Source organism: Neofelis nebulosa, chromosome 2 (genome assembly GCF_028018385.1).
Source record: "Neofelis nebulosa isolate mNeoNeb1 chromosome 2, mNeoNeb1.pri, whole genome shotgun sequence".
In the NCBI taxonomy this organism is placed as follows: domain Eukaryota; kingdom Metazoa; phylum Chordata; class Mammalia; order Carnivora; family Felidae; genus Neofelis; species Neofelis nebulosa.
In genome coordinates, this window is record NC_080783.1 from 61956372 (window position 1) to 61972988 (window position 16617).

Below are 16617 nucleotides of genomic sequence, written 5' to 3' on the forward strand. Positions count from 1 at the left end.
AGAACCAGCGTCCAGACACTAGGAAAGCATAATTACCCCAAGAACAGAGTTAGGTTTTCTGGAAGGGCTTTTATCAGAGTGTGTGGAGCCCCAGATGAATGTTTCAGCATTAGACATGGAAAAAGATTTATGAAATACATATCTCCTCTTTCCTGGGGAGGAAAAAAACCTCTTTTGCAAAAAGACTTAGGGTGTGAGTCCATCCTGACCCTTAAGGGAAAGAAAGAAAATTATATCAAATCTATGCATGCTAAAATAATATTCACTCAAAATAGGGAATGATTGATTTTTTCCATATGTTCTTATCCTATTTCAATTTAAATTAATTTTGCAGGAGTCATTAACCATCTCTGCAAAATATGCTGGGTTTGCTTCTGATGCTGGCTTTGGCACACCTGCAGCCAGTGCGTGTCTTTATGGTTAATGTGTAGGAACCAAAATTAATTTCAGTGAAACAGCCAAATGGTCCTCCGGAGTCCTTGCTCATATGTCTGGTTAGTATTCACCGGGGGCAGAAAACAGCCTGACAAGGGTGATAGAAATGTTTCAAAGGATCTTTTCTAAGTTCTCTCACTATCTTTTTTTTTTATTTGCAGGTGCAAAAATTCCATTTGTAATTCTTTAATTCCAAGGGCAATGGGTGTCTTGGGGTCTCAGAATTCAGGACAAGTGGCCAGCTGGGACACGATATTATGTTTGCAAGTCATGGCAGGTGCAGAAGGAGGGCAAGCAGTTAAGAGTTTGGCCCACTCGCCTCTTTTTCTCTTTTTGTGCTTCCTTTTACTCTTTTAGGCGGGTGTACAATTACACGAGCTGAATTCGTTATCTCCCAAAGCTGTGCTGTTGTACAACCAGGAAAAGGACTTGATTACTCAACCCATGTTTCCAGGAGCCTTATTTGGGTTCTTTTGTGCAGCAGAAGCAAAAGTGCTGAGTGCACCCTCTATTTGTTTTGCGATTTGCCTGCTGGGCACATTACTTGCTATCACTCTGGTTTCAATAGATGGTCTTTCCACTGAGGTTTTAGCATGTCTATATTTAGAAAACAATAAAAGATGTATAAGATGGAAAAATTAGAGGAGAGCAAAAGTGCACGGAGGAGGAGCGAGAAGGGCAAGAGCTAGTCACAGATCCTTTTCAATGATAAGAGATGCCCCTGGCACCCAGGCTTGATTTCTTTCTTGCATTGCCAAGTATTTCACTGTACAATGCGGAGTTATTAAGTGTGGAGATGAGGAATGGAACAATAGCCAAAGAAAACATGGATCCAGTACTCCATGGCGTCCTCAGAGTTAGCTTTGCCAGGGCATATGACAGAAACGGTGTGAGAATACAGGGGCCGATGCGTCGGCTACAAATGGTATGTCTGTGTGCTATGATAACCACATATATAATCTCCCCTTTCGTGCCTTTGTCAGCACATGAGCTTCTGAGGAGGTCAATGACTTCCTTCCCCACCAGGAGTAGTTTGTGTGGTTCTTCTGCAAACTGTGGCGAGAAACTTCAGTTTGGGGATTCCAGAGATGAATGTGACCAGAATATGCTCTGGTTTGTCTCCATGGATTCTGATGCTTTGATAAGATTAATGGGCAAAATACTTGGAGATTAAAACAAGAAGGAGAAGAAGAAGAAAAGAGGAAAGATAAACAAAGCAAAGAAGAAATGACATTGAGATGAGCTATTGCCTTGACTGTATCTATAAAAACCTCATTGTTCATTATATCAGATAATAATAGGTTTATTTGGTTGTCTGTGGGCTTGATATATGTTTGCCTATTTTTACATGGCCTCTTTAATGCTATATGGAATATTGTACACATTTACTTATTTATGTATATATTTACTTACTGACTTTATACTATACCCAGCATTGGGTCATACCCAGTTGGGCACTTAACAAATAGATATAGGGGTTGCCATAGCCTCTAACTTACATTAACAGTAGGATATGCATAGACATTTTCTTTGGTGTTGAAAATAAAATGAAAGAAAGAGAAGACAGTCAGTAAAGCACCCAGCTCTTGATTTTCGCTCAGGTCATGATCTCATGGTTTGTGAGTTTAAGCCCCGCATCAGGCTCTGCGCTGACAGCATGGAGCCTACTTGGGACTCTCTCTCTCTCTCTCTCTCTCTCTCTCTCTCTCTCTCTCTCCCTCCCTCCCTCTCTCTGACCCTCCCCTGCTATCGTGCTTGCACTCTCTCTCTCAAAAGAAATAAATAGTTTGAAAAAGAGTAGAAAAAAGTTATTTGGCCAAAACATATATATAAGAGGTGTGTATAACCTTAAGATGTTTAATTAAATACACATCTCTTCCTTGTCAAGTTCAAGGCCCACGACTATTTAAAATGATACGATTGGGGCACCTGGCTGGCTCAGTCAGTAGAGCATGGGACTCTTGATCTTAGGGTTGTGAGTTCAAGCCCCACTCTGGGTGTAGAGATTACTTAAAATCTTGAGAAAAAATAATGTTATGATTAAGAGGAAAAAACAATTGCGTGATGAAGTAGCTACTGTCGGGTTGCAGCTGCCTGGTTGGACATCACCACAAGACTTAGCCCTATCTGAAAACATCAGATTCTGGTATAATCAAAAGTAACCCTAAAATCGCCACCCATCTACTGGGGAACATCACTTTCTTCCAACATTAGCATGCCTGTTGGTGTTTTAGGCAGAAAGTCTTGGATGTACCTCTAGGCCAGGCTCCCTGGATTTTCCTGGGGAAAGGAAGTGGACCACAACCTGTCCCTGCCTTATGGCCTCTCTGTGGAATGGCCAACAGGAAATACTACTAGGAAACTGGACCCTTGAGTCCTAGTGCTGGCCCAGCCACCCTTGTGAGCTGGAAGCAAATTAACTTCATCTCCCATAACCTCAGTTCCTCATGGGTGTGAAAAGATGTACTACTTTCTCTGGATGATTCAAAAGACCATTTTCCGGGGTAGCAGGCAATGTTATGGAAAGAGCGAAAGCTTTGGAGTCATCCAACCTCAACAGTTCCTCAACAGATATTTATTTAGCATCTACTCTATGCCACGTACTGTTCTAGGCAGTAGAGAGGCACTTGGTGTGGAGGGGATCACTATTAGTCTGTGTCACTAGCAAATCATTTAGCTCATCTCAGCTTATTTTTTCCAGCTATAAAGCGGGAATTATCATAATTCAAGATCTGTTAGGATTTGACACAATGGTATGTAAATCACTTATTATACAGTAGGGGTTCAATTAACGCTATGTAAATAATATTATATAACATGTGGGAAAATGCTTTTATGCTTGCATAATGCTATCCAGATAGGTGAATTAGTTTTTCATCTCTTCTCTGTACTGTATGGCTTTAAAGCCACAGACCATCACAAAATTGTACCACAGAGCTCATAACTTCCCTTTATTTCTTTAAAAGGGACTTCATTTATTAAAGAAATGCTTTTTGAGTACCTACTATGTATTAAATACTAGGCTGGCGCTAGGGATATAGAAATAAATGAGACTCTCCAGGCCTTACTTAGGATCATAACAATAAATAGTTGGATTTCAGCAGGGTTCTTGCTTTGGAGGGCTTATTCTTCTAGAGTTTATGTTGGCTCTTTACTGTTTAGAAAAAAGAAAACAGCCCTTGGCAAGTGAGTTAAGCTAAAGTTTTACTAGAGAGACTGAAAGCTCTTTCTATAAGACCCCTGGCAATTTCACTCTATTCAAGATGAAACAGACAATAGAGGACATGTTTCCTGTAGCTGCCCCAGCGGTAAATGGTCCATCTATCAATATCCTTTACAACAAGAGAAAATCGATCAAATTATTTACTGTAGCCAGCCATGTGGCCAGTGTTGTTACAGATATTTCAGAGGATATAAATAAAAGAGGATATTGAGGGGATATGGATCAGTGTAAGATGTGACACCATCCCTGGAGGCAAGAGGTGGAATCATTTGTTAATTTACTCATTCACTCATTCAAGAAAAATCTGTTTAGTAACCATGGCCTTGAAGGAATTGCACTGAGTCCTGGGTCTACAAATGAGAGAACCAACAAAGCAGGAGAATATTTACTGAACATCTATTACGTACCAGACACGATCTATCACTTTACCTACATCATCTCGATTTATTCTCCCATCAACCCTAAAAATTAAGTTGTAATCTTTGACCTCAAAGAGTTAGCTGGGGTATGACAGGACAGAAAACAACCATACACAGTGTGAGAAGCAATGTCAGGAAGGAACAGGCCCAGGGCTGGTAAGCTCAGTACAGGGGGGAATAGTTTAGGTGTCCTGAGAGAGTGGGTGCAGAGGTGACGGCATTCTAGTTTTAAAGCAGAAATCAAACACGTCAAAGAGATACTACTGAGCAGGCAGGGATACAGACAACAGACAGATAGGGGTTGATAACATGGACTATAAGTGCTGCAGAAGCTAGGGAAACTCCAGGCTCTCAGAGCACCGAGTTACCCCTCCCTTCCTATGGGTTCACCTAGAGTTGTTGCCTCAACTGAGAAAATTGATTTCCCTGAGAGAATGATGCTGGGACACAGATTTCTAGCCCAATTCATGGTGCACATGGGGCCTTTTTTATAATTCATGCTCCGTTTTATGAAGGAAGTAGGTCTCTTCTGCTCTGTGCTCTGTTTTAGAGTCAGAAACTGATCTTTGCGCCGATGCCACGCTGGATCTTGATTTATTTTATGTTGATGACACTTAGAAATAAGAAATGGGAAGCAAACTGATCTTCTCTATGTCCCACTCTTTGGTTTTGATGGATAAAATGGCCTTCTTTAAGCTTTTCTTCTTTTAGTTGGAAGGTATTATAAGACACAAGTTAAATGCTGAAGTGTGGAGCCAGGTAGACCTAAGTTCAAATCCTATTATCTGCCCCTTATTAGCTGGGTGATGTTGGACATGGAATCTCTTCAAATTTGGATCACAAGATCGAATCAAACTCTGAGAAGTGGAGATACAGTTCTAAATTTGGAGCCCACCAAAGAAAAATTCAAAGAGGGCTCCTTTATCCTTCTATGAATAAATAGGTGCAACTCAGTGACCACAACTGCAGCATTAAAGCCATCGAGAAAGAGAAAAAGCAGCCAGAGGCTGGTCTCTAACTAGTTTGCTCTAAATACCTGATCCTCAAGAAAATTGTTAGGGTTTTTTGCAATAAGTAGTGTCTTCAGGTCCTGCTGAGTCTTGGAGGGCTGTGATTATATTCAGAAAATAGTCTTTATTGAAACAACTGAACGGGTAAATAGGTAGGAGGCTAGAACTTTTAACCTGCAATAATAATAATAATAATAATAATAATAACAGATTAATCTGAGGGTGCTTACTATACACCGGGCATTGTGTTAAGCACTTTATTATGAGTTAACTAATTTAGTCTTACAATTACCCTATAATGTAGGTGCTATCTTTCATATCTATTTTAAGGTAAGGAAATTGAGGCACAGAAAGGGACAGTGGCTTGCCTGCCTGGCAGAACCAGGACTTACATTCATAGATGGGCTTCAAGGCCCATGTAATGAACCACTCTCCAACCCTATAAGCCAACTTCTTTAAAAATAATTATAATAATAACATTGTATGTGTTCTAATTATAAAAGTAAGTCATGGTAGAAAATTTTGAGAACAGAGGAGTAAAGAAGGCAAAATTATTCATATTTTTATCACCCAGGGATAAGGTTTATTAATATTTGGGTCTATTTCCTTTAAGAAATTAAATTACATATATAATACTCATTTCAAATAGCATAATGCTGCATATAAATTTTTAAATTTAATGTTAAAATTTGAGCATCTTCCCATGTTACTAAATGTTCTTAGGAACATAGATGCCTGCAAATATTCCAATTATCTGGAGGTATCATGATTTACTTTTAAAATCTCATACCACTGGACCATTAGGTTGTTTCCAATGTTCCTGGGACTTCTCTGAGACTTCTCTGTTGGTTTGTTAAGGATTCCTTAGCCTCACATTTTCAAGAGCTGCCTGGGCTATTGGATGAGCAGCTTATCTTCCAATGAAGGGAATGTGCTCACATACTTCTCCCAGGTAAGAACGCCCTTGAACCATTGAAAACAGGTGAGAATTGAGAGCATCCAAATTCTCAATAAGAGTCCAGAATTTCATTCAATTAAAAAAACACTCTGTGTAATTTCTTCCTAGTTTTGTAAATAAAACATATATCTTATGAAGAAAGTAGAATGTACACATGAGTAAACAAGGAAGAAAAGATCTAAAATCTCACCACTCGGTTTGATGAATATTTCTCTTTCTGCACTATACACTATCTTGCAACCTGCTTATTTTATTAAGTAGCATGTTACATTTTTCATAATGTATACATATATGAAGTCATCACGATGTACACTTTAAATATCTTACAATTTGATTTGTGAATAATACCTCAATAAAGCTGGAAAAAACAAACAGCTACCAAATAGTAACTGCTTTCTTCTCAAACCTCATCCAACCCAGAGGGCTGATCCATACAGAAAATCACTTTTTAACTCATTTATTTTTATATAAATTTGAAGCATTTTTTTTCTCCTTCTTCATTTTGCCAAACCTACCATGAAGGAGTACTTTTAGAGTGCTCTACGTTTAGAGTAGGGCCCCTACCATCAAGGAGTCTGCCTTCTGCTTGCGGAAGTAAGACCCACATTCTTGGAAAAAAGACAAAAAGATAAGGCTATAAAAAAGTGATCCAAAGTGGTGCTTCCAATAAGGACATATGTGGGAATAAGGGAAATACAGATCATTTTACAAATCCAGACCCTCTCTCTATCTTTTTGAGAAAGAGAGGGCACAAGTGAGCAAGGGGCAAAGAGAGAAAGAATCCCAGGAGGGGCAGAGGGAGAGAGAGAGAGAGAGAAAAGTGGGGCTCACCCCAAATGAGACTTGAGCTTACCCCAAATGGGACTCATGCTCACCCCTAGTGGGGCTCCTGCTCACCCCAAGCAGGGCTCGAGCTTATCCAATATGGGTCTCAAACTCACAAACCGTGACATCATGACCTGAGCCAAAGTCAGATGCTTAACAACTGAGCCACCCAGGCACCCTTCCTCTATCCTATCTTTAACCCAGAATATTGTGTCCAATTTTCCCCTCCATCTCTCCATTGCCTCAAGTTGCTTGAAAAAGAGTGCAGTTAGCTGTGCCATGTACAATCCCCCGATCAAATGTCTGCCTCTAGTTTTTTAAAGAGATACTTCTACCTCCCTTTCTTAATTTATTCAAGGAAGAAAGAAAGAAAGAAAGAAAGAAAGAAAGAAAGAAAGAAAGAAAGAAAGAAAGAAAGAAAGAAAGAACGTTTGTACTAGAAACTAAGCCTACGTTTAGTTTTTAAATGACTGAGTTGAAATCAATGAAGAAAGGACTCTGAGCTGCCCCAGTTTTCCCACACAGACTTTATTAAAAGGGAGGACACTTTATTTTTTATTTATTAAAAGAGACTTTATTCCCAGAGGAACTGTGAGCCTAGGGATCACTAAGGGTATGAAGTGGTAAAAAGATCAGATGAAATGTAATCATCTTACTTTGTGATAAAACTCATGCTGAAAGAGCTTAGAAATGGCTTTTTTGGTAAGCTGACGGAATAAGTGAGCAGATTTATTTAAAATTCCTATATCTCTTGCTATTTCATAGCTTCAGGTCATTCCCATAGCATCACTCTGAACTCACTTTTATTGTAATTATTTACCATAACCTGTTATGTTTACTTTAAATAATCAATTGTATTTTAAAGAGATGTTTAAAAAGAACAGCCAGAAACAGTCTTTTATATCCTCCCATAGAGTTACCATTACTGGTGGTCTTGTTTCCTTTGTGCAATCCTGATTTTCAACCGGTATAATTTTCCTTCTTCCTGAATGTCCTTTAGCATTTCTTGTAGTACAGATCCACTGGTGCAAATCTTTTCAGCTTTTGTATACCTGAAGAAATCTTTATTTGTCCTTTAGCTTTGAAAGATGTTTTCACTGGGTATAAAATTCTAGGATGACAGGGTTTTTTTGTTTGCTTTTTGGTCGTTTTTTGTTTTCTTTCAGTACTTTTTTAAATAAATTTATTTATTTTGAGAGAGAAAGAGAGGGTGCATGTGCATGCAAGGGAAGGAAGGGCAGAGAGAGAGGGAGAGAGAGAGAATCCCAAGCAGGCTCCATGCTGTCAGCACAGAGCCTGACTCAGGGCTCGATTTCACAAACTGTGAGATCATGACCTGAGCCAAAATCAAAAGTCCTATGCTTAATGGACTGAGCCACCCAGGAGCCCCTCTGTCAGTACTTTAAACATGTTGCTTCATTGTCTTCTTGTTTGCATTTTTTCAGACAAGAACTTTACTGGTTTACTGTCATTCTTATCTTTGTTTTTCTGGCAGTTTCTAAGATTTTTCTCTTTTTGCTGGTTTTGAACAGGTTGATTCGGATGTGTACTTTGGTGTACTTCTCTCTTGTTTCTTACACTTGGGTTTGTTGAGCTTCTTAGATCTATGGGTTTAGGATTTTCATTAAATTTGGAAATTTTTCAGCCATTATTTCTTCAAAATGTCTTGTACTCCCATCTCTTTTTCTCTGTCTCTTTTTTTTAAGTTTATTTATTTATTTTGAGAGAGAGAGAGAGAGAGAGAGAGAGAAGAGAGCACAAGTCGGGGAGGGGCAGATAAAGAGGAAGAAAGAGAATCTCAAGCAGGATCCGTGCTGTCAGCACAGAGCCCAATGTGGGGCTGGATCTCATGAACCGTGAAATCATGACCTGAGTCAAAATCAATAGTCAGACACTTAACCAACTGAGCCACCCAGGCACCCCACCCATCTCTTTCTTCTGTTATGGCCTGAATTGTCCCTTCAAAATTCATATGAAGCTCTAACTCCGATGTGACTGTATTTGGAAATAGGGCATTTAGGAAGATAGTTAAGGTTAAGTGATGTCGTAAGGGTGAGGCCATAGCATGTGTCCTTGTAGGAAGAGGAAGAGACACCAGAGATCAATCTCTCTCCACATGCATGCACAGAGGAAAGTCCAAGTGAGGACACAGTAAGAAGGCAACTGTCTACAAGCCAAAAAGAGATCTCACTAGAAACCAACCCTGAAGGCACCATGATCTTAGACTTCCTGCCTCCAGAGCTGTGAGAAAATAAGTTTCTGTGGTTTAAGCCCCCAATCTATGGTATTTTGTTATAACTATAGAAGACTGATATAACAGTATAAAAAGTTCTCATATTAACCATGGCACTCACTCCCACCTGACATCCAGTTTCCCCTATTATAAACATCTTACATTAGTATGGTATTTTTGTTATAATTAATGAACCAATATTGATACAATATTGATATATTATTATCAGCTAAAGTTTATTCAGATTCCTTTAACCTTCCCATAACATACTTTTTTTTCAGGATCCTCCTAGTATATCAAATTAAATTTATTTGTCATGTCTCCTTAGGCTCCTCTTGGCTGACAGTTTTTTAGAATTTCCTTGTTTTTGATGACCTTTGAGGTTTTCAGAGACACTGGTTAGGTTATAACAGGATGCTCCTTTATTAGATTTCCTGATTTTTTAAATGATTAGATTAGGGTTTTGAGTTTGGCCATACAAATACCAATACACTTATGAGCATTCTTCTCGATGACCAGTGTAGCACAAGATTTGTCCACTCAGGGTCCACTCAGGGTGCTGGGAACATAAATTATTCCAGGCCGTGTGTGAAGTCTGATGATTGTCTGTGTGCTCCTTTCCAGTGGGTCTTTTCCCTTATTTGGGTACATTCTTCATTCACATGTCCAGTTAGTTCTTGCCTGAAGACTAAAAAGGAACCACAGTTTTCTGAAGCCCTTGCTCTCTCTCTCTGTGCAGCTCTCTCTTCTCTGGCCCTACCCTGTGAATTCTGTATACCTTGGTTCCTCCAAATCCACAACCCTGGCTACTCAACTCAGGGAGATTTCTGGGCTCTGTTTGGGATTTTCCTCCCTGTGCTATAGCCTGGAAACTCTGTAGGCATTAAACTAGCTATCGTAGGGCCACCTCATCTATTTCTTTTCTCTGAGGGATTATTGTCCTAGGTTTTGAGTGTCCAGTATCTAAAAACCATTGCTTCATATTTTGTCTTGTTTCTTAATTTTATTTTAGAGAGAAAAAGAGGAGGGGTGGGCAGGGGAAGGGGCAGAGGGAGGAGGGAGAGAGAGAAAGAATTCCAAGCAGACTCCATGCTCAGCATGGAACCTGAGATAGGACTGGATCCCATGACCCCGGGATCATGACCTGAGCCAAAACCAAGAGTTGGATGCTCAACTGACTGAGCCACACAGGTGCCCCTTAATTTTTCTTTTTAATGGAATGCTTCGTGAATTTGGGTGTCATCCCTGCAAAAGTGGCCATGCTAATCTTCTCTGTATCATTCCAATTTTTGTGTATGTGCTGCTGAAGCAAACACTTGCTTCTCAATTTTAAGTGGAGAGTAAATCCAGTTTCTCAGTATTATGGCCACATACTGAAGTCAAAATTACATTTTTGTTTTATCATAGTAAAATAGGCATATCACAAAACTTACATTTAACTGTTTCAATTGTACAGTTCAGTGGCATTAAGTAAATCTACATTGTTGTGCCACCATCACCATCATCCTCCTCCACAACTTTTCCATCATCCCAAACTGAAATCCAGTACCCATCAAACAATAACTCCCATTTCCCCTTCTCCTCAGTCTTTGAAAACTACTGTTCTGCTCTCTGTCTCCATGAATTTGACTATTCTAGGTACCTCATGTATGTAGAATCATATATGTATCCTATTGTGTCTGACTTATTTCACTTAGCGTCATAGCCTTAAGCCTCATCCGTGTTGTAGCATGTGTCAGAATATGTCTTCTTGAAGGCTGAATAATATTCCATTGTAGGTATATATCACATTTTGATTATCCCTTCACCTATCACTGGACATTTAGATGTTTCCACCTTTTGTCTATGATTAGTGCTGCTCTGAATATTGGTATATGTTATGGACTAAATTGTGTCTCCATAAAATTCATGTTAAAGCTCTAGCCCGCATTATGACTATATTTAGAGATAAGGCCTTTAGTGAGGTAATTAAAGTTAAATGACATCATAAGTGTGGGACCCTAATCTGATACGACTGATGTCCTTAAGAGAAGAGGAAAGACACCAGAGATTGATTTGTCTGCATGCACAGAGAAGAGGCTAGGTGAGGACACAAGAAGGCAGCTGTCTGCAAGCTAGGAAGACAGACCTCATCAGAAACACACCCTGATACCACATTGGGCTTGGACTTCTCCAAAACTGTGAGAAAATAAATTTATGTTGTGTAAGGCACCCAGTCTGTGGTATTTTTTATGGCAGTTTGAACTAATACTGTATAAAGGTATCTGTTCGAGTCCCCGCTTTCAGTTCCAGAAGTGGAACTTCTTTGAATTTTTTGAGGAACTTCTCTACTGTTTTCTGCTGTGCATAATCACTTTTTAATCATCTATTTCTCTGCCAGAAAGTAAGATCTGGGAAGGCAGATTAAATATCTTGTATACCTTGTACGTCGAACTTTGTAAATGCTCAATAGATATATGTTAACTGCATGAGTGAACACATGAGTTTTTCAGCTGAAAATTAATTATTAGTAGTAATAACTATTAGAGGCAGCATTATATTGTAGAAAAAGCACGAAACTAGAATTTTAGTCATGCCTTGGCTACCAACTTACTTGTGACCTTGGATAAAGTATTAAATCTCTTGGGGTCTCAGTGTCCTCATCTGAAGATGAAAGTTTGTATTGAATGATTTCAAGGTCCTTTCAGCACTCGTATGTCTTGGTTCTCTGGTTCTCAGTGCTGGGATACCTAGTATCACTAGTTGTGCCTACTTGCAAATACTGCTGCTTGCTAAGTTGCCTGCTGCTAGGGCTTAGGCAAAGCAGGGTACCAGGTTAAGGTCCCTGGTGAGCTCAACTGGGTTGGCCGTTTCCCAGAATTACCAATGGTTGAGAACACACCAAAGATTAGGTTGTTAAAAGCAATATCAGTCATCAAAACTAAAAGTCAAGTACAATGGCCTGTAGTAGGAGCCAACCATACCAGGAAGAGGTCAGGAAACGGGCTGCAAAGCTAGACTACACGGCTGAATGGTGGTTGGCTTCATGACGGTGGCTATGGATAGTGCTGGGTCTCCAGCGTTCTGTGACAGGATTCTTTGTGTCTCTGTCTTTCAGGATTTTAATTAGGGTGTTAATTGGGGCGCCTGGGTGGCGCAGTCGGTTAAGCGTCCGACTTCAGCCAGGTCACGATCTCGCGGTCTGTGAGTTCGAGCCCCGCGTCAGGCTCTGGGCTGATGGCTCGGAGCCTGGAGCCTGTTTCCGATTCTGTGTCTCTCTCTCTCTCTGCCCCTCTCCCGTTCATGCTCTGTCTCTCTCTGTCCCAAAAATAAATTAAAAACGTTGAAAAAAAAATTAAAAAAAAAAATTAGGGTGTTAATTGCTACTTTTTCTACCACTTAGGCTAGAGACGAATGGAAATAAAAACTTCAAAAAGAACTAGGCCTTGGGGCACCTGTGTGGCTCAGTTGGTTAAGTGTCCAAGTCTTGATTTTGGCTCAGATCATAATCTCACGGTTCATGAGTTCAAGCCCTGAGTCAGTCTCTGTGCTGACAGCAAGGAATCTCTGTCTCTGTCTCCCTCTCTCTCTGCTCCTCCCCCACATATGCATGTTTTCTCTCTCTCTCTTTCAAAAATAGATAAATTAACACTAAAAAAAGAACTAGACCATAATTTCTCTATGAAATATTTAAAAAATTAAATGTAAAATGCATTTAAGTTAGGGTAAAATGTAAACATTGGTGAATTTAAATAAAGAGTATTTAGGAGTTCCTTGTATTTTTCTTTCAGCTTTTCTGTAAGTTTGAAATTATGTAAAACTTAAAAGCTACCAAGAAAAAGAGAAAAAATGTATTTTAAGGAGAGTAAGAGAAAAACCAGAAGAGGACACACAGGAGCTTGCCTACCTAAGTGTCCTTTATCTCCCTCCCTTCCTAGAGTATACTCTGCTTTTCCTGTAAGCATTAGAGCTGCCATAATTTAAATCCATCCCCACTGTGGGGAATATTTACTTCAGTCTGGAAGCATTTTATATGGGAATTTACCTACAGCTCCTTTAGAACTGATTTTGTATGCATAGATGAACTGCTTCAAGGGCAAAGCATCCAAATCATCTTTTTATAGAGGTCTTTCGACATTGTTCCTAAGTCTACATCAAAGTATCAGTGTATTAATATATAGAACCCTAATTTGACATTAGAAATTCAAGAAGCCACAATTTTATTTATTTATTTTGAGAGAGAGAGAGTGCAAGCACGAGTGTGGAGGGGTGGGTGTCAGAGAGAGGAAGAGGGAGAATCCCAAGTAGGCTCCACATTGTCAGCATGGAGCCCAATGCAGGGCTCAAACCCACAAACCTTGAGATCATGATCTGACCTGAAACGAAGTCAAATGCTTAACCAAGTAGTCACCCAGGCGCCCCAAGTAGCTGCAATTTTAGGTTTACCAACTTATCAGAAATCCTCTGGTTTTTGGCTAACCTACATCATTCTTTTGGAAGAAAGTATTTCTAAAACACAAATCTGATAAAGCTCTTATATCCAAAACAAAGAACTCTTAAACCTCAGTACCAAGGGGATAACCTGATTTATTTTTTAAGACAAAAGATTTGAGGGGCACCTGGGTGGCTCAGCTGGTTGAGCTTCTGACTCTTGGTTTCAGCTCAGGTCATGATCTCATAATTTGTGAGATTGAGCCCCACGTCAGGCTCTGTGCTGATGCTCTGAGCTGTACCCTACTCCCTCTCTCTGAAAATAAATAAATAGATGTTTTTAAAAAATATATAAAATACGGGGCACCTGGGTGGCTCAGTCGGTTGGGCGTCTGACTTCGGCTCAGGTCATGATCTAGCGGTCTGTGAGTTCGAGCCCCGCGTCGGGCTCTGTGCTGACAGCCCAGAGCCTGAAGCCTGTTTCAGATTCTGTGTCTCCCTCTCTCTCTGACCTTCCCCCGTTCATGCTCTGTCTCTCTCTGTCTCAAAAATGAATAAATGTTAAAAAAAATCTTTTTAAAAATACATAAAATAAAGGCAAAAGATTTGAGGACATGTCACCAAAGAAGAACATAGCAAGTGCATAAAAAGATGTTTAATATCATTAGTCATTAGGGAAGTGCAAATTAAAATGGCAATAAAATACCACTACACAGGCAGTAAAATGGCTAAAATTCCAAAACACTGACAATACCAAGTGTTGGCAAGAATGTGGAACAGACACAATGTTTGTACATTGCCAGTGGGAATGCAAAATTGTGCATCCATTATAGAAAACAATGTGGCTATTTCTTATAAAATGAAACGTGCACTTACCATACGATCCAGCAGTCTCACTCGTAGACAGTCACTCAAGAGAAATGAAAATATACTTCACTCGTACTTGAATATTCCTAACAACTTTATTTATAATCGTCAAAAACTGGAATCACCTGAATGTTCACCAACTGATGACTGAATAGACAATGTCTGCCATGTCCATACAGTGGAATACTACTCAGCAATAAAAAGGAACATACTATTCATATACACAACACCATGGATGAATCCAAAAGTGTTATGCTAAGTAAAAGAAGACAGACATGAAAGACCACACACTGTGTGATTTCGTTTATGTAACATACTGGAAAAGTCAAAGCTAGAGTTACTGAAAGCAGATTAGTGGTTCCTTGGTGCCAAAGATAGGAAGAGAATTGCAAAGGGGCAGAAGGGAATCTTTTAGGTTTGACAGAAATGTTCTATACCATAACTGTGAGGGTTGTTAAACAAATATATGCACTTATGAGAATTCATTAATTGTACACTCAACTTTTGTGAATTTTACTGTAGTAAATTATTGCTCAATACTGCTGATTAAAAAAAAACTTTAAAATTAAGTTATTCTTTTTATTGCCCCAATATTTTTATCCTAGTGGGTATCTGATATTAGGACCACAGTAACTGCTATTGGAAATTAATAATAAACAGCATCAATGGGCAAATGTTTAACATAGGGTGCTTAGAATGACCTAAACTACCAGCTTCACATTTTTCAGGATAAATTAAAAATAAGAGAGAGGGGGTGGTTAACATAATGGAATTTGCTTTGACAGAAGGCTGCTATGGTGTTTTATCTGATGCGAAATGGAAAGGTGACAAATATGGGGATCATTTTAGTTCAGATGTATCAAATATCCTTATTATTCTAGAGCAAATATTAGTGGATTGAATGAATCTCAAGCTGTAGACATTTCTCAGGTCTATTTTTAAACTCACACTGGCTCTTTCCCAGAAAGAAGAGAAACAAAAATTTACTGGCAGTAAAGCCTTTACCTTTTTTCATTGAATTTTCTGAGGAGATTTAAAAAAAAAAAAAGCTTCTGAAAAATCAGAACAGATGGAACATTATGAAGAGCACTGCAAAACAGAATACTTTTCAGAGTACTTAGGAGAAAATAAAGTGCTCAAAAAGACCTTGTCTTTTTAGAAAATCAGTTGACTAGAGACAAGGTATCAGATGTAGTAAATATTTGTCTTTCTTTGAAGGAACTGAAAACAATAAAAGCCCAGTCACATTAAATTGTTCTCAAGGTTGGTCTATAAGGCACCTGTCCAAAGGATTTCCATCTGAAAAGGATTTGTAGAATTCTTCTTAGAAATAAGATAGTTGAATAGTTTGGGTAAAGCCTGAGAGAACTGATAAAAATGTTGCTCGTTAACATTCACTCTCTTTTTCCTTACCATAACACTATCCCTTACCATAAAACTTTTCCCGATCAGAAAAGTTAAATTTTAAACTTTCCAAGGGGAAAACGTAGCAGAGAAAAATCCCATACACAGCAGCCATGCTTTGCGCTCGTAAACGTTTCACAATCTCCACTTGTAGACAGTTGAATTGGTAGTAGAGTAAGTTGCCTGGCTCTTTGCAACAGGTAAAGGATGAGAAGTGGCTTATGCAAGGGCTGAGGGACAGTGTGGAGAGTTCCAGGTGTTAAATCTATTTTCCAGTTCACCAGAACTCATTCATCGCAGACATCGCTACCAAACCATTGGGAATGAGACAGTGTAAGGGAACATGTTAACAGCAGCCAGTGAAATAGACCAAAAAACTGTCAGTCCCAGGAAATGTACTAGAGAGGAGAATCCCAAATGCAGCAGTGAATCTTTGCCAAACAGATACAGTTGGTTTGTTGGTTTTTTTTTTTTTTAAACATCACACTTGACAAATCCACCCTGAGTTTCAAAGGGAAGAAGACAAATAAGCTTCCATTTTGTTATCAGTAAAGGTAGCAAGTTGTAAAAAGCTTAAATGCTGTTTTAAGAATAAACTATAGAGAGAACATGGCAAGCTATCATAAAGTAAGAAAAAAATAAAGAAAAAGAAGTGCAGTGAAAACAATAAAAACAAAACTTTCCTTGAAGGGAAACTGGAAATACATTTCCTTGGCTGAACACCCAGTGTGAATAAAAGAGAAAAAAATAACATCTTGATAAGGCCAAATGGAAGGGTAAACCAACCTTCAGTACTGATGAGATTGTCAAGAAGCCTGTAGGGGCACCTGGGT

The 16617-nt window shown here is 39.1% G+C and overlaps 1 non-coding gene across 1 annotated transcript; it reads right to left on the bottom strand.

The window, feature by feature from the left end:
• Positions 1-10311: 10311 nt before the first annotated feature.
• LOC131505823 (U6 spliceosomal RNA) lies at positions 10312-10419 on the bottom strand. The gene has a single exon (XR_009258592.1). It is a non-coding gene; the product is annotated as a U6 spliceosomal RNA (small nuclear RNA).
• Positions 10420-16617: the final 6198 nt, after the last annotated feature.